The sequence below is a fragment of the Balaenoptera ricei genome, chromosome 5, assembly GCF_028023285.1.
Source record: "Balaenoptera ricei isolate mBalRic1 chromosome 5, mBalRic1.hap2, whole genome shotgun sequence".
NCBI classification, from domain to species: Eukaryota; Metazoa; Chordata; class Mammalia; order Artiodactyla; family Balaenopteridae; genus Balaenoptera; species Balaenoptera ricei.
This window is the reverse complement of record NC_082643.1, coordinates 68,913,255-68,937,740: the sequence shown is the minus strand read 5'-3', so window position 1 is coordinate 68,937,740 and position 24,486 is coordinate 68,913,255. Positions and strand designations below refer to the sequence as shown.

The 24,486-nt window shown below is 39.7% G+C and overlaps 1 protein-coding gene across 1 annotated transcript in view; it reads right to left on the bottom strand.

The window, feature by feature from the left end:
* LNX1 (ligand of numb-protein X 1) overlaps window positions 1-24,486 on the bottom strand; it is a 220,692-nt gene that overhangs the window by 156,070 nt on the left and 40,136 nt on the right. Inside the window, exon 2 of the mRNA XM_059922988.1 lies at window positions 8,493-8,578. The gene's annotated coding sequence lies outside the window, so the exon portion shown is untranslated. The remainder of the gene's footprint in view (window positions 1-8,492; window positions 8,579-24,486) is intronic.

The following is a 24,486-nucleotide window of genomic DNA, read 5'->3' as shown; positions in this document are numbered from 1 at the left end:
AAAAGACATCATTATTGCTCTCTCTGTAAATGTTACAAGGCCTATATTCCACAAATGTGAATATCTATGTTTTTATGACTCCATCCTTGCATAAACCAGGTGGGTTATTCAATTTTTTTGCTGATGGTTGTTGCTATTTTGAAGGTTTTCGTATCTTTCTTTCTTGGTTCCATCATATATAGCTACTATAACTGACCCAATACCATGTGCCAAAGGTGTAAAATGTCTCCTCTCCTTTTGAACTTTGGCCTCATCCTGGGGGCTTCCATGTCTTTGTAGACAACCCCTCTACATCCTTGACCTTGTCAACTCTAAGGACATTTATCACTACTCCTCTTAAGCTGCCCATTTTCGGGGCCACCGCTTGGATCTTCTTATCATGCAAAAATCTTCAATTTCAAGAAAAAAATCTGAGAATGCTGCTCTCGCCTATATTCTTTTAGCCATTCAGATTTTCCACTCCCCTACCCAAATTTTACCTTCCTCTTTGAATTGATTGTGATCCCTGGTTCTTGACTCCTAGAGGCTGCCCAAGAATACTGTTCCCTACTGTTTTCACTTCAAGCCTGTCTGGTCCAGATCCCACTTCCTCGCCTGCATCCTCAGCTTCCTAATGGCCTGGCAGAACCAGGGTGCCAGCCTTCTTTCTTCCTATAAGCACAATGGTTGGTGCCACCATATCTGTACACTCTGCAATGCCAGCCGCGCTAGTCAAGTCTCCTCGGCAGTCCTGGTCTGAGACTCTTCTCTGCAGACATCCCACCTTCAGTTCATTTGCCTTGCCTGGCACGCTGGGCTTTTCATGACCTGGCCCCTGCCTGCCAATCATACCTCATCAACACCTCCACATCCCTTCCACCCACAGAATACCACCCACGCCCCAGCCCCCATGCCCTGGTAACACTGTGTTAGAGGGACTGCCCCCCCACACCCCCATTTCCACAGGAGAGTGGTTTCCAAAGCAAACTCCGACCATGCTTCGCCCTTCACTCATTCTGCCCCTGCAAGTCCATCACTGGAAAAATGGAAAAAAACCACAGGCGAGCTTGGCTTCTCTCCTCCCCTTTCTGTCTTGGGAGTGAGCCCGAGCTTTCCTCTGCTGCTGCACGTGCTGAGGCTTCCCCAGGCAGGCTTCTGTTTGAGAAGCTGCCGTGCCCAGATCTGCTCAGGCCGGGTGCCTTCAAGCTCTGTTTTTCCTTGTTCCAGGCCTCGTTCTCCAATTTAGCTATTACCATTTGAAAGGCGATATTTTGGCCTCCATGATTACTCTTTGGAATTTTTCTCCAATTATTCCAAACTTAGGAGAGTCACTGTTTGTTGGGGTCCCCTTGGATATCCCAACAAACATGAGTGTGGTTCCCATAACAGCACAGTGCCTCTCACTGCTAGGCTCTTACCCATGCAGCACCATCCTGACAGTTCTTGCTCATTTACCATCGCCTGGATTGATGTTATGCACTTGTATATGTTCTCTTACAGAATCCTGGCAGAAACCCCATGAGCTACCTCTACTTAGCAGATGAAGAAGTTGAGTCTCTGAGTGGTATAGTAACTTGTCCAACATGCCCAGCAGGTTACAGGCAAACCTGACACTCAGGTATTTCTCCTCCTTCAGCTTGGGTAACTCCTTCTCCCTCTTCATGTCTCAGCACAGATGCCACCTCCTGTATAGAATCTCCCCTGGCTTTCCCAAGCCGACATCCGCGCCTGCGCTGTGCTCTCCTCACGCCCTAGTCCAGCAGTTATTGTTCTGATTGTAATTTTTTACAGACAGTCTGCTCTCTAGACAGTCAGCTAGTGAACACGACTTTTCCTAGACCTTCAGGACGTAGCCCAGTGCCTGGAAGGAACACAGCCCAGTGCCTTCAATAAATATTAGTTAAAAGAACTAAAGATGACTATAAAACAAGGGAAGGAATGAGGGAAGGGAGGGAATGCCCATTGTTAGGTTAAATTTGGAACTATCCCTCTTTCCTTTTCCCAGGAGTCTGGGCTTGTAGACTTTGGGAAGGGAACTAACTTTATTACATTTAATTTTCACAGTAATACTACATTCTAGACATTCATTCTTCATTCATTCACTTATTCAAAAAAAATTGTTAAACACTGTTAAGGCTGAGAAGAATCTCTGTTTCCAGGAACCCATAATCAATGGAGAAGCAGAGTTAAAGACAAAGGATTAAAGCACAAGTGGAAATTACCGGGTGCTTGTGCAGTTGCAGGAAAGAGGAAAGTCAGCTTGTTTCTTCTCATGTAAAGGCTTTAAGTTGTTAAAGAGTTCTGCCCAAGTTCACCCAGCTAGTAAATGACGGCACTGACACTGGGGTGCAGATCTGCTTACTTTAGAGCCTGTAGCTTTCCCAGGCTCCACATAGCCTCGCCTTGGCCCTTAGCCAAGAAGGGGGCTCATGGGAACAGGGTCTTGTCCTGCTTCTAGATTCTGTGTGTGTCACTCCAGAGAACCTGAGGCTTCTTACGCCTTAACAATTTTCACGAATGTAGAGGTGGGTTCTCTGAGTGGGTAGAAAAACTAGCAACTTCTCAAATGTGGTCTCAGAGTTTCATGCCCACAGTCAGCATTGGCTGGCACCTTGAGAAGAACTTGAAAAAGACCTGTGCTCTCAGGTGACAGTAACATCTGTAGATATTTAGATGAATTGAAATTCCTTTAAAGAGGAGTTGACGACTTTGGTAAACCTTAGTTAAAATCCTCACCTCAAACTTCATAAGCTTTTTCAGTGTTGTATAATTTAAATCCCACTTAATTCTATGTTTTGTATACTCAGTCCTCAGTGAAGAAGACCATATGACCATTCTCTTCACAAACCCTCCATATACTTGCTGTCTTTTATGTTGTCTAATGGAGTGTTCTGTCTAGGCCTAAGAGCCCAACTTCTTCAAACTTTTTCCTGAGAAAGTTGAAAGTTCATAATAACTAGTAACGTACAATGACTCACAGATACACACACAAAACGGCCCAATAAGGGATGGAGTGGAAAAGGCAAAAGCAAGAGAGGAATCAACGTTGCTGGTTCCTTCGTGTGTGATAAGCACAGAAGAAGCTAACTTTCTAGGTAGGGAAGTGTTTTCCTTCCCACTGAACTTCTGCTTCCATCCAAGAGAGGGCAGGTTCTCAAAAACGGGGATCATTGCCAAGAATCCTGTCCTTCAGTTCTCCTAAGTCAAAGAGTATAAGAAGGGATATCAGGAAAACCACTCACCATTAATGTGGAGACAGCTCTTGGTCTGACTCTGACTAACAGAGTCTCAGCAAAGGGAAGTTCGTTTGTCTGTTCTCAGGTCATGAGCAGGTGAAGATGCTCCTCTCAGCTCGGACAATGAACCTGGATGGTTGCCTCTCTTTTCAGCCCTTCTTAGAGCTGAATTTCCCTGGGCACCTGCCACTACTCCATGATGAGGTGCCTGGAGTAAACAAGGACGCTTCCCGGTGGTCTTGAAGCCACAGCAAGCAGTGAACATGGATTCCGGTGATGTGGACGAAGGCATCTCCATGGCCAGTTCTGGTCACTGTGGCTCCAGGAGCTGCCAGCTCCTCCCAAGTTCAGCGTGGAAGCTGCACTTCCAGTCGAAGTTTAGATTATCCCAGAGTAATGAATACTTTCCCCTCCTACTCTCCCTCGCCAATTATGAGAATGTGGGGTTGTTGCCATCATGAACCTTTCCTGGAGTCCCCCATTACTGGGTGGCTCAGCTAATCCTGCATTGGAAATGTTGACCTCAACTGCAACCAAGGCGCCAAAGCGCAGACAGCAGAAGCTCATTCTCCCTGGGGTATGAGACTGTCTGAAAGATGCCTGCATTTTATTTTCAAATCCATTCAGCTCAGTTCGATGAACATTTGCAGAGAGTTAAGAGCTAGGAACAGTGTTATAAACCGGCCTGGGTAATAGAGGCCCCAGATCTCCAAGTTCTCTGTTTGTACTGCCTTAATTGAGGCTTTGTCAATGTCAGTACCGGCCATCAGCCTAGGGCGGCGAGGCTGGTCTTTTCAGCTCAGCCTGTCCCCCTGAAGTGGCATGATCCACGTGGCAGGGGAGAGGCTGGCCTTCAGTCCTTTCTCCCACTTTGGATGCTTGTTCTTCATGTCATATAGCTGTGCAGTTTTGGCAGAGGGGACAGCAGTCATGCTGGGCATGTCCCCTCCTCATCTCTGCCCCAGGGGGACGCTGCACACACCAACTCCTTTGAACTTGAAGGTGGAAGAAGACCTGTGAGTCTTCTGATCTACCCTCTACCAATCTGAAGGTAGCATCGTCTCCAGAATAAAGGAACCAGGAACCACATGCCACAGGTCACCAGCAGGTCAGTCCCAAGTGCTAGTCATCTCAAAGCCAAATGTTCTAAACTGATTGCCATTATTCCTCCCTGTCCCCATCCCCCCTCCTACAAATCTCCTTGTTCTATAGAAACTGTATACTACCTACCCTCTTCATCCCTGCTTAAATGGAAAGAGGAACATAGTGAGAAAGAGTAATCAGGGTCTGTCAATGCGCCTGCCCAAAGTAACGGAAGTGAAGTTACCCTCTGTAATGATCCAAGGATGGATTGACCCAAATGTAACAAGCGAGCTCTGCTGTCTATGATCTTGACACCACCATTAGGAGTTAGTCTGGGTCCTGTGAGAAACAGATGCCCGGATGAGGTTAAGCACGCAAGGACTTAATTAGGGAAGATACCTGTGTGAGCGACAACAGGACAGGAGCTGAGAAAGGTTGGGAAAGCACGTGGAAAAGCTTAATCATGTGTTTGTTGAATGAATGGGTGGATGGATGGATGGATGGATGGATGTATGAATGAATGGGCAAAGTATAGTTTGGAAAGGGAAGGAGAAAGGAAGCATCTGGGTACAAAATGATGTGAATTAGCAGAGTTGATATTAAGTCATAGGCAGGGTAGATATTCAGCTGTGGCTGTACTGGGTGTTTACTCCTGACATCTCTTCTGATTGTTCAGGTCTATTCAGACTGGTTGATGCCCGTGCTGTACTGATTGTTAAATATTTTGAAAATCATCCCTAGTTACATGGACTGTCATATCGCCTAGAATATTTGGCGATGTTTTCACAAACGGAAAGTTACTTATTTCTGATGGCCATTCCACTGAAACATGGGGCCACCACACATACTAACAATTCTCACAGATGGTGGTGGTGCCATAATCAGGGGAGCCACCCAAATCCATTTGTTGTTCTGTGAATCTGATGGAGGGCAATTTATCAAATTGAGGCTATGTCCATTCCAAGTTTCTGAGGAGCTGCTGATTTTTGCTCTACTCTCCCTAGGAAAGAATTTATATTACTTCCCCCCCCACCCCGCCCCAGTAAAAATATACCAGCAACCAATGCTGTGGACTTCTTTGTTCTCTTATCATAAGCACAGGACGGCCTCCTTAAACTGGAGAGTATTTGAAGAAAAAATAAACTGAGACCAAATGAAATGTGACCTGTTATTAAAGTTTTTATACTCACAACATGCTGAAGTAATGGGAATACCTGGGGGGCAAACTGATGAAATGTCTAGACTTAAAAGCCAGGTTGACAAGAAGCAGAAGTGACAGATCCCATGAGGATGTGGGAGTTGGAGACAGGGAGGAGCAAGAGAAGGGAACCCAGGAGCCCCCGGAGATTGTACCAAGGACTCTGAACTCTCATGGGCGGTGGTATTGGAGTTTAGGCCAAGTTGAACTAGAGCTCCAAAGAGTAGATAAGGGGGTACACCTGGTATCTGGGGTGTACTTAGGCTAGCTGGATTTGTTGTTTCTTGTAACCAGAAATGAATTATGAGTATCAGTCCAAAGTCAGAGACAGACTAATTTGGCTTTCATATAATTCTCCAAGACTGAAAATCTGTGCCCATGTCTGGGATGGGGCTGAACCGCTTGGGTGGGAATAGCAGGTCACAGGTCACCAAGAAAAGAGCAATGCAGGAGCAGGAAACTGGAAAAGATGACGCTTTGGAGGTATAGAATTCTGAGGGAAGTGACATGCTTTCTTACGTGCATTTAAACTCCCCTTCCAGAGTAATAGAGTGCTTTCATTTTCTGACACAGGGCACAAGCTCTCTTTCTCTCAGAGTTCTAGCCACTGCTTCTCCTGCGTGGTAATGCCTTCACCCACCCACCAAAACACACACTGTCAGTAGCCCTGAGTCTGCACTGTCCCTCTCCTCACCTTTGGAAATGGCCCCTTTTCATAAGCTGTTTTCAATGACTGGATTTGACTACAGCACCTGTTTGCCACCCAGATTGATACAGTGGCCCAAAGTCACACACAGCCCTCTTCTTTCCTCTGTACCAAAGGTCTGCAGGAAAGAATAGCTAAAAATCCCTGCCTCTTCTTGTGGCAGGTGAAGACAGAAATGAGTTTACGGCTGGGCAGCGGAAAACTCAAGGAATTTAGACTGGAGATATCCCACCTCAGATATTGATCAAACTTGTGGAAATTAGGAAAAAGAAAAAGCTTATAAAATAAAATCAAACCAATCATAAACGAATTGGAGAGAAGTAGAATTAAGCATATCCACCATCATGAAGAACATGGCATTTCCCCGTCACTCCATCAAAACCGCACACCCTCAGCCAAGGTACCAATGACGTCCTGTTGCCAGATCCATGCCGATTCTCAGTCCTCATCTACGACTTTTCCCTTTCACTCTACTCCAGCCACACTGGCTTCCTGGCTTTTCCTCGTACACAGCAAGCATACCTCCTCCTTACAACTTGGTATTGGCTGTTCTTCCTGCTTGGAACACTTCCAGGTTCCAGGTGTCCACATGGACTGCTTCCTCCCTCCTTTAATTCGGACTCAAATTTCACCATCTCAGTGGGGTCTATCATGACCACTATTTATAATTACAAACTCCTCCCCCTTGTACTCCCAATCTTACATACCCTGCTCTACTTTTACTTTTTTCCACATCATTATCACTTCTAACACGTTATGTTAATTGCTTATTTATTTAGTGTATTGTTTATTGTCTGTCTCCTCCCATAATATTTCTTAAGATAAGGGATCTTTGTTTTTTACACCAATGCCCAGATATAGTCTAAGACATAGTAGGTGCTCAATAAATATTTGCGGAATAAGTAAATTTCAGAGGCTTTCAAACACAAAGTTTAACTAAATGCTGTTAACGTGATGAAACGAGGGCAGGAAAGGAGGCAAATGAAAAGATGAAAAGACCTGAAGAAGCGTATTAACATCAGCAAAGGTAAAATTTAAGTTTAAAATCACTAAACAGGACAAAAAAAAGATATTCCATTATGATAAAAGATACTTTTTATAAAGAAGGTATAACAGTCATAATCCCATTTGCATCAAACACCAAAGTATGCATCAGACGTTAAACATCTAACTATAAACCAAACACTTTTAGAAATATAACAACAACTTGATTTTTAAGAAACACAGTTCTGGTGGATAACTTTAGGATGCCATTAGAATGACCTTGGAATTGTGAACACAAAATCAGACAAGACAGAAGAGATGCACAAAAATAACGTGAGGTAATGATCTATAAGAGTTGTTGAAAGGATCTAAAAATACTTGAGAATAGAATCAAGTAACAAAAAGATGAACAGGCTGTAAACAAGTGCTAAAACAACTTCTCTCTCCTCACATACTCATCAGAGAATTAAGGGAGAATCCAAGGAACCTGGATCACAAGATCACTGCAAGACTTGGAGTCTCCATTAGCCTAGTGAAGTGGAAGCTGACAGGTCAGTTATGGTCTATGACCAGAACTTGTATAGCATAACTTCTCCCATATTCTAATGGTAGAAAGAGTCACAAGGCCACCCAGATTCAAAGGGATGAAAAAATACTTTCTATATCATGATGGGAAGTGTCAAGGTCACATTGAAGAGCATATGGGATGGGAATTGTGGTGTGGTAGCCATTTTGGAAAATACAATCTACTACAACAGATAATTGGAATATTTAAAAAGAAATTTTAATATATTATCTTTATAATTTACCATGCAGTTGAACATGTTAAAAAATTTAATAAGTTAAGTTATAAAAGTACCCTAAGAAGGGATTATATATATGTGTGTGTGTATATATATATATATTTTTTTCGCTAGATTTATAAATTATATAATAATGTTTTAAAATTACACTTAAAATCTAAGTAGGTGGATTCTTCTTAGAAAATAAAAAACTGGAAAGAACATCACTCACACCCTAAGAAAAAGTAGAATAATCTACAAAATCATAACTCTTCTGGGGCCCATTAGTGATCTGAAGTTGTAGGGCAACCAGCTAGCCTGAAATCTAAGAGAAGATAGGCACTTCCAAGGAAAAAATATGAGTACTAGCTAATCTGAAGCAGAGCATGGGAAGAAGGCAGATCTGCCATGAAAGCAAGTAAGAAAAATTCAGCTAAAATCTGTAGTAAATTTCTAAAGTCAAGTTTGGGCTATCATGAGAGTATAGACACCCTGGGAGTCGCAGGTAAAAAGAGGAGTCATACCTAATCAGAGGCTCTTCTCCACAGACCTCCTGAGAAAGACTGGTGCAGGGTAGAAGGTGGGAGAAATGCTTCCTCATGGATCAGGCCTGTGGAAGGAAGATAAGAAAGATCAGACTTCTGGTCAGAAAGGAATAAAGCCTAAGGCAATGGGGGAACATCTTTAAAATGCTGGAAGGGAAAAACTGTCAACCCCAAATTCTACACCCAGTGAAAGAGCCTTGCAAATATGAAGTGAAACTCAGACTTTTTCAGATAAACAAAGACCTAGATCGTTTATTACTAATAGACATGAACTACAAGAAATCTTAAAGGGATTTCTTTAGGGAGAAGGAACATGATTTGAGACAGAAACTTGGATTAACACAAAAAATGAATGGCACTGGAAATTGTAAGAATGAATGGACTGTGGAACTCAGTACATTTAACATCATTTTGGGAGCACATCTGTAATCCATTGTGATTATACAGGCTACTTAATTTGCCTGAACTGCTCTGAAGGAAATTCAGCATTCTAAAGTATAATGAGAATGGTTATTTATGTACTATTTGGGGGAAAAGGCAACTTAGTTAAGGAAGAATGAGATTGGGATTAAGTTTATTAAAGGGCAAAGAAATTCTAATTTGTGTGGTCAAATGTTAAAAAAAAAAAAGTAATGGAGATAAGAAAAATTCAAGGAAGTAAAATGAGCATTGAAAATCTAAAGAAAAAAAGGATTACATTTAAAAATCTATCACTTTAATAATTTAAAACTTATATTAAAAGAAAATAGTACCAGAATAATGTTCTGACACACGAGCCATCCTCAAAAACACCAAAAAACTTATACTAACCCAATATATCTCTTTGACTGTATTGGACAATTCTGGAGAAAGAAGGAAATAAGGACATATGAACTGACTAATTCTTTTTGTTTACAAACAATTAATTATATAGCATTTGGTATGTGCTTATTTCTGTTCTAAGTACTTTATGAATATTAAATAATTTAATCCTCACAAAGACCCTATGAGGCAGATACTATTATTTACATCTTACAGATGTGGTCAAGGTCACATGGTAAGTTCAAGATTGAAAATAAACATATTTTCCCTAAAGTCTTTGCTTTTAATCTCTGTGCCATACTGCTTCCCAATACAATAATTGAACAAAACCCTACATTTCAAATAAAGATAATTTTCATTACTTTTTATATGCCTGCAGAACATTTATAAAGACTGATCATGTAGCTGACTACAAAGAAAACTTCTGAAATTCAAAAAATAAAGATTTTATAGGTTATATTATCTGATCCTAATTCAATGAATAAGAAAAAAAATTATGAAAAGATGACCAAAAACTGTCTACTTGAAAATTAGGAAATACTTAGAAAATACTTGGCTTAAAGAAGAATCAAGAGGGAAATAACCAACCATCTTGAAAGCTATGAAAAGGCAACCTTTGTAAAATACTCTAAGACTCTATGAAATTATACTAGAAAAATTTTACAGCCAAAAGCCCTTCCTTGTGAAAGAATAAATATGAGAAGTAAAGAAACTAAATCCACATTCTAAGAAATGAGAAAAAGAACAATAAAGAGTGATTATAAAGGTAAAATCTTAAATTAATATAATATAATATAATATAATATAATATAATATAATAAAGGTAAAATCTTAAAATAATATAATAGAAAGGAAAAAAGTAGTTGAATACATAAATAAATTTAAAATCTTGTTGTATTAAAAATCTATACATTTGATAAACAACCTAATTTTTTAAAAGAAGAAAAAGCAAAACTATAAAAGATCAGGAAATAGAAAGAACAGATATTAAAATGACTAAACATATTAAAAGAAAATATAATTTGAAACTTTATGGCAACAAATTTGAAAACTGGAAAAAACATTGGAAAGGAAGAGGAAAAATGATCTATTTTTGCAGATGATATGATTGTAAACCTAGAAAACCCAAAGGCATCTAGTAAAAATCCCCTAGAATTAAGCAGAGAATTTTGTAAAGTAGATGGATCCAAAAATATGCCAAAAAAAAAAAAAAAAATCATTAGCTTTTCTCTACTCTAGCAATAAAATAGGAATGGAAAAAAATCATTTAAAATCAACCCCTATGGAATATTTGGATATAACAAAAAAAGGAAATAACAAAATCATACTAAAATATGTAAACGGAGAAATGGAAAGACATGCCATATTCTTGGATGAGAAAACTCAATGCCATAAAAATGTTCCCTCAAATTGTGTATGGATTTCATGAAAACTCACAATAAGGTGGGTATTTTGGTTGTTTGTTTTTGGCAATTGGATAAAGTGATCTTAAAGTTTCTAGAAAAAAATTAAACACTAAAGAAAATCTAAGTAACTTTAGAAAAGTAAAAATGGGGCAGAGACTTCCTCACCAGTTATTAGAACTCTGTAGAAAGCCACTGTATTCAAATAAGTACCTTATTTGATCCCAGTTTGATTGCACATCCAAGGATATAGTACAAATATATGAGTAAAAATATAAAGATAAAGCAAAGCTCTTGCGAGAAAATCTAGTAGATTATATGTACTATATTGTGCAGGAAAACTTTCCTGATCAAAACTGAGAAGTCAAAAGCTACAAGAGAAAAGATAGGCATATTTGACTCTAAAATTATAACTTTTAAAGCAAAGATATCATAAAAATATCATTGACCATAGTAGGTTTGCAGAAATACATATCGTGCATAGTATATTTAATTTTTATAATATACAAATATTTATTATAATTTGACAAGAGAAACAAGAACAAACCAGGGGACTTCCCTGGTGGTCCAGTGGTTAAGACTCCATGCTCCCAATGCAGGGGGCCCAGGTTGGATCCCTGGTCAGGGAACTAGATCCTGCATACCGCAACTAAAAGATCCTGAATGCCGCAACGAACATCCCGAAGATCCCTCATGCAGCAATTAAGACTCGGTGCAGCCAAATAAATAAACAAATATTAAAAAAAAAAAAAAAAAAAGAACAAACCAGTAGGAAAATGGACAAAGTCTGTGAATGGGCAATTCACAGAAAAGCAAATCCAAATGTCTGAGAAACAAGGAGAGATCCTCAAATTTACCCAAAGTGAGGGGAATGCAAATTAACAATGAGATATCATTTTATACCTACCAAATTGTCTAAAATTTAAAAGATATGAAACACCTCTTGCTGGCTGGGTTGTAGGAAAGGGATCACTTTCATGGTCAGAATGAAAAATGCTACAGCCTCTTGGGGAAGCAGTATGGCGATATCTACTTCAAATTTAAAATACATATACTTTTTAGGCCAGAAATCTTTTTCCTGGGAAACTCTCCAATAGAAATAAAGTCACTAGAATATAAGGGTTCATATAAAGTGTTTTTTTGGAAGGAGGGAGTTGTTTTATTTTATTTTTTTCAAATTGTCTGTGAAAGCTACAATGTTTCAAGCAATAGGGAATGGCTGAATAAACTATGGCATAGCCTATGATAGAACAACACAGCCATCAAGAAGAATGACATAGAGTTCTGCTAATTGACAGGAGGAATTTCAGAAGGTATTGTTGACTGAGTAAAGCACAGTGCAGAAAAAAAAGGGTAATATTTTTCTGTTTTGTAAAACAAACAATGATCAGAAAGCACCTGTGTGTGTATGTGTGCATCTTTATATGATTATATAGCCATCAGTAAAAATAGGAAAGATACTTATTAGATTATTAATAAGGGTTATCTGGGTAGGTGGTGGGTTGGGAATTGATATGCTTGTAAGAGAAGAGTAGGCACCAAGCCTAAAAAAAAGGAAAACAAACAAAAAGACCACCCACACATGACCACACACATGTACCTATGTTTAAATCCATCACATACATGCATTTGTGAAAATGTATGAATGTGTATTGTTCAGACATAAAGAGCTCACCCGGCCAGTTCAAAGGGCTCTGCCTCCCAGATAACTTCTTCCTTTCTAGGAACATTTGCGATTCCATTTGTACCCCTGTACCAAAACATTCCCCAGGTAAGAATTTCTGATTCTGGGATTCCCATTCTTAATTCTAAGACCTACTTTCCCATGGCATAGTGTTTCATCTCAGAAACAGCGCTCAGAAAGGCTCCAACTTCTTTCTAGAAATGAATATCTTTTGGCCTTTCTACCTCTGTCCCTTCTTGTCCATACTTCCTTCTGTGAAATGACTCCCAGGTTAACCTTTGTAAGTAAAGCAAATCACACCATTTGGAGCAGCTTCTCTAGGGGGGTCGGGTCATGGTTCTTCTCTCCCAGCAACAGAGAAGCCAGAAGGTGAAGGTACCTGGATAATGACCTGTTGCTCTTTAGGTCATAAGTCCAAGAACTTTAAAGTTGTCTAAGTTGTGAACTTCTTCAGGATCAAATATGAGGTAAAATATAAGAAGACAAGAAAACGAACTCGAGATACCATTGGTCAGCCCACGCTGCTGACCGCCCCCTCGGTGTTTACAGAATGTTTACTAGTTTCACAGTCCGTGCTCACATCCACCTGCTTCCCTCCGCCTCCTTGTGGTGGAGCAATTTCCTTCACTTCAAAGGAAGCTCCAGGTGCAGGGAGGACCCAAGGGGTGTGGCCCCCCCTCAGAATCTGGCTCCTCTTCTTAATGAAACATGTCCTCTCTTCATCTTATCCCAAGTTGACTTTTGGAGCTATTCCTCAATTCATTCATCTGCTTTTGAACTCTGAGAGTGAGAAAGAAATGTAGTTTTCTTTTTTCCTCAAGTCACTGACCCTAGCTTTGTCATGCCATTTCAAACTGATTAACCGCAGAAACAGGAGGGATAATGACACATGTCACTAAAGAGAAAATGACACATGTTAAAGGAAGGCGAATAGGCTGTGGGAGATTAGTTTTAAGCCATAACTTTTGGGATGGTTTGTTAATGCAGAATTAGTTAACTGATGCTGTGTCCAACCCCTTTGCCATATGATATGCTTCTCCCAATAAGAATTAGGGACCATTTCTCCACCCCTGTGATTCTGCCTGCACTGGCCTTGGCATGCCGTGGGAGTTTCAGGGCCTAGGCATTGAGGGACTTTACAGCTTCCACTCTTGCCCTCCTGGAACCCTGAGATGGCCATGCTGTAAAGAAGCTCAGGCAAGTCTACTGGTGAATGAGAGACCTTTGGAAGAGAATGGAGGCTCTCAGGAATGGCCAGCACCGACTCCCAGACATGGGAGTGAGGCCATCTTGGACCTTCCAGCTGAAGGCAGCCTCACGAGTGATCCCAGGCAAAATCTACAGAGAAGTAGCTCAACCAACCCCCAGAATTATGAGAAATAATAAACGGTTGTTGGTTTAGTCACTGAGTTTTGAAGTGGTTTATCATACAGCAATAGCTGATTAATAGAGTGGCTTGGATGTTTTAATTGAGTATCTGTCTTTTCTTTCTCTATTCTAGTGTTTCATGTATAACAGGGCTCCTTTTTAATTTTTTTCCTAGAAATCTGGGAAAACACATTCTCTGCATGGACACAACTAACTCCTAAATATCTTGTATTTAATAGCTCCTGGGAGATAGAAGATTGCAAAGGCAGGCACTACATCTTATATCTACTCTTCAGTATCCCATACCCAGGATAGCACCGTATGGCTGGTGGGAGGTTAGCATATGTTGACCAAATTAAGTGTCTCCTGGGACACCTGTTGCTGCTTTCATCTCATTTTCTTTTTTTTTTTTTTTTAAATTTATTTATTTATTTTTCGCTGTGTTGGGTCTTTGTTTCTGTGCGAGGGCTTTCTCTAGTTGCAGCGAGCGGGGGCCACTCTTCATCGCAGTGCGCGGGCCTCTCACTATCGCGGCCTCTCTTGTTGCGGAGCACAGGCTCCAGACGCGCAGGCTCAGTAGTTGTGGCTCACGGGCCCAGTTGCTCCGCGGCATGTGGGATCTTCCCAGACCAGGGCTCGAACCCGTGTCCCCTGCATTGGCAGGCAGATTCTCAACCACTGTGCCACCAGGGAAGCCCTCATCTCATTTTCTTAATATCTGCATGTGTCACAAAACGCATAGCGACTTGTTGTTGATTTGGTTTAGCTGGCCAGCTCTGCAGATGTTCCCTTGTTGCCTCACTTTTCCACATAGAAAGCTCTCAAAGATTCCAGCACGGAAGAAGAGAGCCTCTCTCCACTTGTGGAGGAACTGATCTCACTGGTCAAGAGTGTACTGATTATAGTACTACTAGTGGCAGAAGCGGCAGCTAATGTTTATTGACACCTTATCAATATGCCAGTCATCACGCTATTCACTTTACATGAATTAACTAATTCAGTTAATTAGTAATCTATCATTTCCATAAGGCAACTGAGGCACAGATGGGCTAATTTATCTGCCCAAGCTAGCACGGTTACATGGCAGAGCCTTAGTGCTTAGCAAACACTCTGACTCTTCGTGGCTAATTGTATGGTTACAGCTGAAAGGTTTAAACTACGGACTATTAAACATAGTCATTTATAAAAGTTATCTAACAAGAAATCACCTATAAATGACAATCTCCAAAACTTTTAAATATCACTGTATTTCTCATTAGTCAAGAAACAAGTATTACTGAGAGTATGTGTCTGTGTGTGTACACAGAAAGTTATAAAACATATAAACAAATACAAAAAATAACATCATATAAGAATCTTGGCTTTAAAGGCATTTACACTATTTTGAAGAGAGCAGACTTATACGATGAAATGGCCAAAGAATAAGACAAGATACAACTGAAAAAAGAGCAAAGTAGTTCTGAGACCTCACCTCTTGCAGGGAAGAATCAGAGTCATATTTCAAATCTCCCTTTCACCTCGAAGCAAAACCACAGCTTTCATGTTTGGATGTCACGGCACTAAAAGATGGTTCAATAGCCCAGACTAACCTGTGTTAGCAACTAGAGTAATCTCCAGAAAAGAAAATTTACTTTGGGATTTAAGATGATCAAAACTGATTACTTTTCAAGAAGCTTAGCAACCCAAAGCTGAAAACACAGCTGGGGAAACACTTGAATGTGGGTCCATAAAAACTCCAGTGAAAAATCCATCCTTCTGCCTCATGACGTGGATACTACACAACATACATGAGCCTATGGGGAAGCAGTTAATATTTTTATACAACCTTGTTGGTGAAGAGAAGAGAAAAATGTAGAGAGACGTGCCCACCCACATCTTTGATGTGTGTAATGTAAATATCTTTCTTGTTTTATTGAAGTAAAGGCTAAAGGATTACGTTAAGTCCACCTAGTAAATTGTAACATAGGGATATTATAAACAAACTTGTAAAAATCTGATTTATCTTCTCAAAATTTAGTGCCGGTAGAATTATTTTTGTTAGGTGAAAAATAACTGTTCTATTTTCTGACCAACAGTTAATAGAATTGGGGCCAATTTTCTCTATATAGGATTATTTTGACCTTTCTGTCCCTGGAAGGATAGGCCTCTATATATTAACAATGATTATTTCTGGTAGTATGATTAGGAATTGTTGGTTATTTACTTCTCTTTGCTTTTCATTGTTTTTGAAATTTCTCAAAATAGCATATATTGTTTTTATAACAAAAAGATATTGATTTTTTAAAAGCAATCAACCTACTTAATTTCCTTACTGATAGACATTTCTACAGTATTCAAATAATTTGCCCTTAACTACTTTGTCTACCAAATAAATCCTTGTCTTCAGTTTATTTAAAAACAATTTTCCCAGGTGGATGGACCTAGAATCTGTCATACAGAGTGAAGTAAGTCAGAAAGAGAAAAACAAATACTGTACGCTAACGCATATACGTGGAATTTAAGAAAACGGTACTGATGAACCCAGTGGCAGGGTAGGAATAAAGACGCAGACGTCGAGAAGGTACTTGAGGACACGGGAAGGGGGAGGGGTAAGCTGGGACGAAGTGAGAGAGTGGCATGGACATATATACACTACCAAATGTAAAATAGATAGCTAGTAGGAAGCAGCTGCTTAGCACAGGGAGATCAGCTCGGTGCTTTGTGACCACCTAGAGGGGTGGGATAGGGAGGGTGGGAGGGAGACGCAAGAGGGAGGGGATATGGGGATATATGTACACGTAGAGCTGATTCACTTTGTTGTACAGTAGAAACTAACACAACATTGTAAAGAATTTATACTCCAATAAAGATGTGGAAAAAACAAATTTTCCCTTCCAGAAGAATTTTTATGATCAATTTTCACTGATACCTAGAAATTTATGCCAAGGCTAAGAAAACTTTGACACAGACTTGAGCCTTGGAAAAAAATTACTGTGAGGAGGAAAGAAATTACGCCTTAAATTTTTTTTTTCAGATGACTTGCTGTGTAGTTCATTAGCAAGAGACACAAGAAGTACTTTCTAAAATAATGGTCCAGAACCTTGCTCTTTGAGATAACAAGGCTCTGTTTTTGCAGGTGGCCTTCTGCTCAAAGAACAAAAACTGGAAGCATCCATTGAATTGCCCTGTTTACATGTGTTGAGTCATGCTAATGGAAGAGAGCTAATCAAGCGCTGGGTACAAAGCCCTTTATGTAAAGGAAAATGACCAGCTTCAGATTCACTAACCCCAGATGCAAACACTTTCATGTGTCTCTACAAAGACTCAAACCTACTAAGGAGGACCTGGAGGCAGATCAGGCCAATAGAAGGATCATGTGAGCCACATACAGAATTTTAGATTTTCTAGTGGCCACATTTTAAGTAAAAATAAACAGATAAGTAAATTTTACCACTACATTTTATTTAACTAAATATATCCAAAATAGTATCACTTCAGTATTAGAAAGGTATTTAGATAATGTACATTCTTTTTTTAAAAACAGTCTTTGAATTGCAGTGTATATTTTTTTACACTTACAGCACAGCTCACTTTGGACTAGCCACATTTCAAGAGTTCAAGAGCCACACGTGGCTAGTGGCTGCCTTACTGGACAGTGCAACTCTAAGATGAAAATGTTATTCTCACCAAGTAGGATTACAGGGTCTTAAGTAATTTTTTTACATTGAGATATAAGTCACACAATGAAATTCATCTTTTTAAGGGTACAATTCAGTGGTCTTTAGTATCATCACAAGACTGTTTATCACCACTCTCTATCACCGCAGTCTAATTCCAAAACATTTTCATCATCCCCCAAAGAAATTCCATGCCATTATCAGTCACTCCCAGTTCTCTTCTTTCCCTAGGCCCAGCAGCTACGAACCTACATTCTGTCTCTATGGATTTGCCCCTTTTGGACATTTTATATAAATGGACTCATTTATATGTGGCCTTCTGTATCAGACTTCTTTTACTTAGCATAATATTTTCAAGTTTTATCCATGTTGTAGCACGTATCAGTACATCACTTCTTTTTAAGGTTGAATGCTATTCCCTTGTATGGATATATACCACATTTTAACTGTTCATCAGTTGATGGGACTTTGGGTTCTTTCCACATTTTGGCTACTATGAACAATGCTGTTATGAACATTCATGTAAAAGTTTTTGAGAGAACATATGTTTTCAATCCTACTGAGTATATACCTAGGAATGGAATTGCTGGGTCAAATGGTAACACTGTGTTAAACTTTTTAAGGAAAAACTTATTAAACCGTTAAACTGTTTTCCAAAGTGTTTGCACCATTTTACGTTCCCACCAGCAGTGTATGAAGGTTCCAATTTCACCACTGTTTGTTATTGTCTATCTTTTTTATTATAGCCACTTTTTAACAAATGTGGAGTCAGCTAGTGTTTCACAGATTAAAAAATATTAAAACGGTGCTTACAAAAATGCAACAGGGGCTATGATATTCCTACAGATTTCAGAAATTAACGATTAGGCTCACATTTGCCAAGTTTACCTGTAAAGAAACACATTGCAGCTTTGTTAGGAAGCTGTTTTATTCTCTCTGTGCCATCAGCCATTGAGGTGAGTTTTTTAGCAACAACAATTAATGCTTATCAGCAATTCCCCGGTGTTTTATATATATTAGCTCGTTGAATCCTCACATTGGCCCTAGGGGATAGGTGTTATAATTACCACCTTCATTTTATGGTGAGCATTCTGAGGCCTGGCGAGGTTAACTAATTCCCCAAGATTCCACAGCTTAGGGTCCATGCTTTTAAGCCATTAACTTACTTTATCTCATTTGTTAACACTGCTTGGTAGGAAGTAATCACAGCTGCATCTGCATCACCTGTGAACATGTTAAAGCACAAACTCTAGGGCTCCAGCCCAGAATTACTGCATCACAAACTCTGAGAGTGGGATCCAGCAATTTCTGTCTTAACAAGCCTTCCGTCATTTTTATGTATGTGAACATTTGAAAACCACTGATCTAGAGCAAGAATATCATAGGATCACAGTTTATGGACAAACCCCTATGAGTCAGATACAGTGGCAGGTGTTAGATGCATTCAGTCTTGAGGCTTCAACACTGAAAAGGACATTACTGTCCTTTCAGTGCTTAGAGTCAAGTGAATTTGATAGATGGGTGGCTCAGAATTACCTTTTAGTGTGATTGGCTCTAAATTAAGGTATGCACGTGACGCTCCGCCCAGGGACGGGTGAGAAAACTTCCCGGAGGAAATGCCTTATTGAGCTTCCAATAAACTTAGAAAGCCGACATCAGTTGCAGGTTATTCAAGTCTATTTGTTACTCCTGTGACTTTCCGGAGAGAATCCAAATTCTAGAGCATGACCTTCAAAATACTTTACTAACTGGCTCCTACTTCTTTCCCTACTTCATCTGCTCTGTAGCTCCTTGCTACTCAAAGAGGGTGGGGAGGGCCACAGCACGCTGACATCACCTGGGAACTCGTTAGCAATGCAGAATTTCAGAGCTCACTCCTGACCTACAGAATCAGAATCTGCATTTGAACAAGAACCCCAGGTGATCTGCATGCATATTGAAGTTTCAGAAGTACAGCTCTAGCTACTGGGAAGGACCGAGCCATTCTCCAAAACTGCCCAATTATAACCTCTGTGCAGCACCCTCTGTCCAGAATGCCCTTCCCTCCTTTGGCTCCTCTGACCCCCAGAGAAGTTGGACATCCTTTCATGACAGCACCCGGACTGCAGGTTGTTTATTTACCTGTCTTCAGTACTAGACTGAGAGCATCTCAAGGTCAGGGAGATCATTTTGTTTTCCTCTGTAATTTGCAGGGACTCGGGACTTACTTGCCGCGTTGCACATAATGGGTGCTCAGTCAATGTTCCTTTGATGAAACAACGTGTGGATGAATGAGATGTGACAAGTACTCAATGCAGACACCACGTCTTGGGTGAATTTCACCTCGGGACTTATACTCCCCTCTGTCTCAGTCACATAATTCTGGTCGGTTTTCTGGTTCATAAGCATCGGAGAGAACCAGACAGAAACTTAGGGCAACTGGGGACTGGGAAGTGGCCAGGGGTTAAAAGAGAAAATCTAGTTTCTCCTTTTGAAAAGATTGCTTTATGATTTCTCATTATATTTTGATTTACCAGATCCCACCTCAAAAGACAGAGACCGGGACGTGACAGGAAGTGAGCGTGGGGTCGAGAGCTGGGTTCTGAACACGGCGCTGATCCGGGGAGAGTCACTTTGGTCCTTTCATTTCACCTCCTTGGGCTCTGTCTCCTCATTAACAGGTGAGGGAGTTGGACTAAGCAGTCCCTTAGGTTTCCCCCCACCCCATCATAGATCGCTTTAAACACTAAAGTTCTAATATTTGTTAGATATTACTGTAAGCTAATGTAGGCAACTTTGGGAAATTAAGGTTTTATTTGAACAGGCCTCTGGAGGATAATCAGCTTTCAAAATCTCTTTCATAGGCAAGTAACACTAAGCTATATGCCTCCCTTAATTCCGTAGACATTTAAAAAAAAATGGTATATTGTATTTTAAGTTTTTCATGAGAAGGAAACTATTGAATAGAACCTGCTTCAGAAAGATGTAGGCGTGTCATAAGCCAGGAAGAGTGGATTTTGATCAAGAAAGTTGGCATTTGCAATAAACCCAACTTTGTTCTCAGTGATTCAGTACTTTAGAAACCCCATTGATGCCTCAAAGAGTGCATCGATTAGAAAATACTGACAATTTTCACAACACTAGCCTTGCATGTTAAGGCCCTGGTGTCGCGGGAGGGAACAGTGAAGCCCTGTTGGCACACACTGGGCAGCTCTCACACACGGAGACTGTCAACCTGGCCGGCCTGGGGAGACTAGGGCTCCCCTTGTTTCTCTATCACTCCCCCACCCAAGGGCTGGCAAAGGACCATTATCTCTCATTCTGACATCGGAAGAGAGAATCTGAATGCCAGGAAGGAAGTTTTCCAAATCGGTATAAAAACAAAATCCTCTTATTACAACAGGATACAGTAAAGAAAACAAAGAACGATGCTCATGAGAGGGAAAAGATTTAAAAGTATAAACAAAACATTTTTGAGAAAACGAAAAATTTCTGAGAAAACCAAATACCCCTAACGCAGCGCAGTTACTTGTACTTGCTGGGGAAAAACAGCATCTCTGGAGAGATGAGAGAATGAGTGGGGCTGATACATATGTTGCCAGAAAGATCGCTCACCTTCGTCTATGTCCCAGGACTTTAAAATCTAACTTCAGTAACTGGAAGTCAATGGCATTTTCTTTCACAATTCCATTTCTCTTAGAAGTAAACTATTACTCTTTGAGGGGGAAGTTTTCATGAGTTTTGCCCAGAAATGAATATGGTTGTACAAGAAAGGTGGAAAGAGCTTGTCTTTTCATTAACCAGAGATTAAGGAAAATGGTATGCGGCAGTATGTAGTCATAAAGAGCTTTAATAACTTATCCTAGCTCGGGCTGGAAGAGATTTCAAAACAGTGAAATCTAGTGCTGATGTTGTCACTCAGGACCCATCATCCTAGACTGAGCACGCAGTACGGCTAGAATACATCCAAGTCCGCCACTGTGGATTGCTTGACTAAAATGAGAGCTAACTTCATCTCCTTTACTCCAGGGGATGGAAGGGGACAGAGGTTTGACTCCATAGAACATGAATGAAAATGAGTCAAGAGCCATTCTTACACACACCGTACGTGCCTCTCAGGCATTCGTCAAGAGTACTGTGACTAAATGGTAGGAAGAGGGTTAGGATAGAATAAAATATCATTTCAACCAACTGAATTCTCAACTGAAGTAACATGGATGTGTTTCATTTCTGCTAGAGCTACAGAGAATGTGTAACTATCTAGAAATTTATATGTAGTCCTCCTAGAATCCTCACACAGACAGCCCTATGAGGTAGGTCTATTATTGATCCCATTTTATAGAAGAGTTCAATAGCTTGCCCACAGCTGCTCGGCTAATGAGTAGCAAAGCCAGAATGTAAACCCAGGTCTGTTTGCACCTGGAGCTCAAGTTCTACGCTTTGAACTTCTTTTAGTTTAAATGACAACCTTGCACTGAAAAATCGATTACATTTATAGGTAGTTACTCCTTAAAGGAATATAGGTTTTTCTGATTTCCAAGTTCCTTTTGTAACCTATGCTTTTAACGCTATCCTTTCTGCTTGCCTCTGAGAAGTAGACTCTCAGTTTCTCCTTTTCTTGAGGATCTTCAGGCTCACCTTCTTACTGACTGTCTCCTCTCAATACACTCATGCTCCAGTTTCCCTTGTCTTGAATAATTCTTTACTTGACTCTTTTGTACCTTCTAATAATTACTCTATTTCTCTCCTTTCCTCAACAAGTGGTCTCTTTTGCTGAGACTTTCCGGCCCTCACTGCCCACCCCTGACCCTGCTGCAGTTGCATCCTCACGGGCACTTGTGATCTCTAACCACCAAACCCAAAGGCCTTTCCTTGTTGTCCTTCACCTTGACCTTTCTGCAGCATTTGGTCCTGCAGATCATCCAACACTTGGAGAGCTGCTTGTGCACGTTGGACACACAAAAATTTAATAAATGATTGGTTAAAAATATACTCAAAGATTTTCTAAATTCTTAAATACAATGTATATATGATTAAAAACAAGAAAAAAAATTTTACATGTAAACATCCTTCTACATTTTTAAAGAATTCATAAGAAAATGATTCTAGTTAAGGAAACTGCCCAACATTTCAACAACAGCCCTCTTTTGCAGAGTAAGGAATAAATTCAATAGTATTTTAAAAGATTTATATATATTTGATTAATATTTTAAAAATGATAGGTATATAACATATAAAAATTAACTCAAAATGGATCATTGGCATGGTGACTGCAGTTAACAATACTGTATTATATATTTGAAAGTTGCTAAGAGAGTGGATATTAAAAGTTCTTACCACAACTTTTTTTAATTAAAAAAAATTTTTTGATCGAAGTGTGGTTGCTTTGCGATGTTGTGTTGGTTTCTGCTGTATGGCACGGTGAATCAGCCACTCGTATACATATATCCCTTCTTCCTTGGATTTAATGGTAATGTTTTAGTGTATGTCTATTCGAGCTATTTATAAAAGCAATATATTCATAAACATTTTAAAAATTAGATAATACCATAATACTGTTTTCTAATCTGCCCCTTTAACATAATAAAGTTTGTGACTATTTCTTTAAAAAAAAAAAGTTCTTACCACATTAAGAAAATTTTGTAATGGACTTCCCTGGTGGCACAGTGGTTAAGAATCTGCCTGCCAATGCAGGGGACACAGGTTCGAGCCCTGGTCCAGGAGGATCCCACATGCCACAGAGCAACTAAGCCCGTGTGCCACAACTGTGGAGCCCGCATGCCACAACTCCTAAAGCCCACACGCCTAGAGCCCATGCTGTGCAACAAGAGAAGCCACCGCAATGAGAAACCCATACACTGCAACGAAGAGTGGCCACTGCTCGCTGCAACTGGAGAAAACCCATGTGCAGCAACGAAGACCCAATGCAGCCAAAAATAAATAAATAAATTTATAAAAAAGAAAAATTTCTAACTATATGTAGTGATGGATATTACCTAAACTTAATGGTAGTGATTTTGCAATATACACATATATCAAATCATTATGTTGTATACCTAAAACGAATACAATGTTATATGTCAATTATACTTCAATTTTAAAAGACGGATCATTGACTTAAATGCAAGAGCAAAAGCTAAAACTCTTAGAATAAAACATGAGTCAATCTTCATGAATTGAAGATTGAATTAGGCAATGATTTCTTAGATATAACACATAAGAAAAAACAACAAAAGGATAAATTGGTCTTCATCAAAATTAAAAACGTCTGTGCTCCAAAGGACACCATCAAGAAGATGAAAAGAGAACCCACAGAACAAGAGAAAATATTTGCAAAGCATATATCAGATAAGGAACTTATCTTCAGAATATATAAAGAACTCTCCAGGTTCGCCTCAATTTCTGTGCTTGAGCAATAAAGTGGAAATAATTTTAAAAAGAATATATAAAGAACTATTACAACGCAACAACAAAAAGACAAGCAAGCCAGTTGAAAACAGGGCAAATGATTTGAATAGACATTTCTCCAAGGAAGATATACAAATGGTCAATAAGTACATGAAAAGATGTTCAGCGTCACAACTTATTAGGGAAATAAAAATCAAAATCATGAGATACCACTTCACACCCAGTAGGATAGCTGAAATAAAAAAGACAGACAAATGTTGGCCCACAATGAGATATCACTTCACACCCATTAGGATGGTTATTATTTAAAAAAAGCAAAACAGAAAATAAGTCATGCCAGGATGAGGAGAAATTAGAACCCTTGTGCATTGCTGATGAGAATGTAAAATTGTGCAGCTACTGTGGAAAACAGTATGGTATTTCCTCAAAAAAAATTAAACATTGAATTACCACATGATCCAGCAATCCCACTTCTGGGTATGTATCAAAAAGAATTGAAAGCAGGGACTCAAACAGATATTTGTACACCATGTTTAGAGCAACATTATACAGCATAGCCAAAAGGTTAAAGCAACTCAAGTGTCCATCAATGGATGAATGGATAAACAAAATGTGGTGTATACATACAATGGAATATTAGCCTTAAAAATGAAGGAAATTCTGACACATGCTAT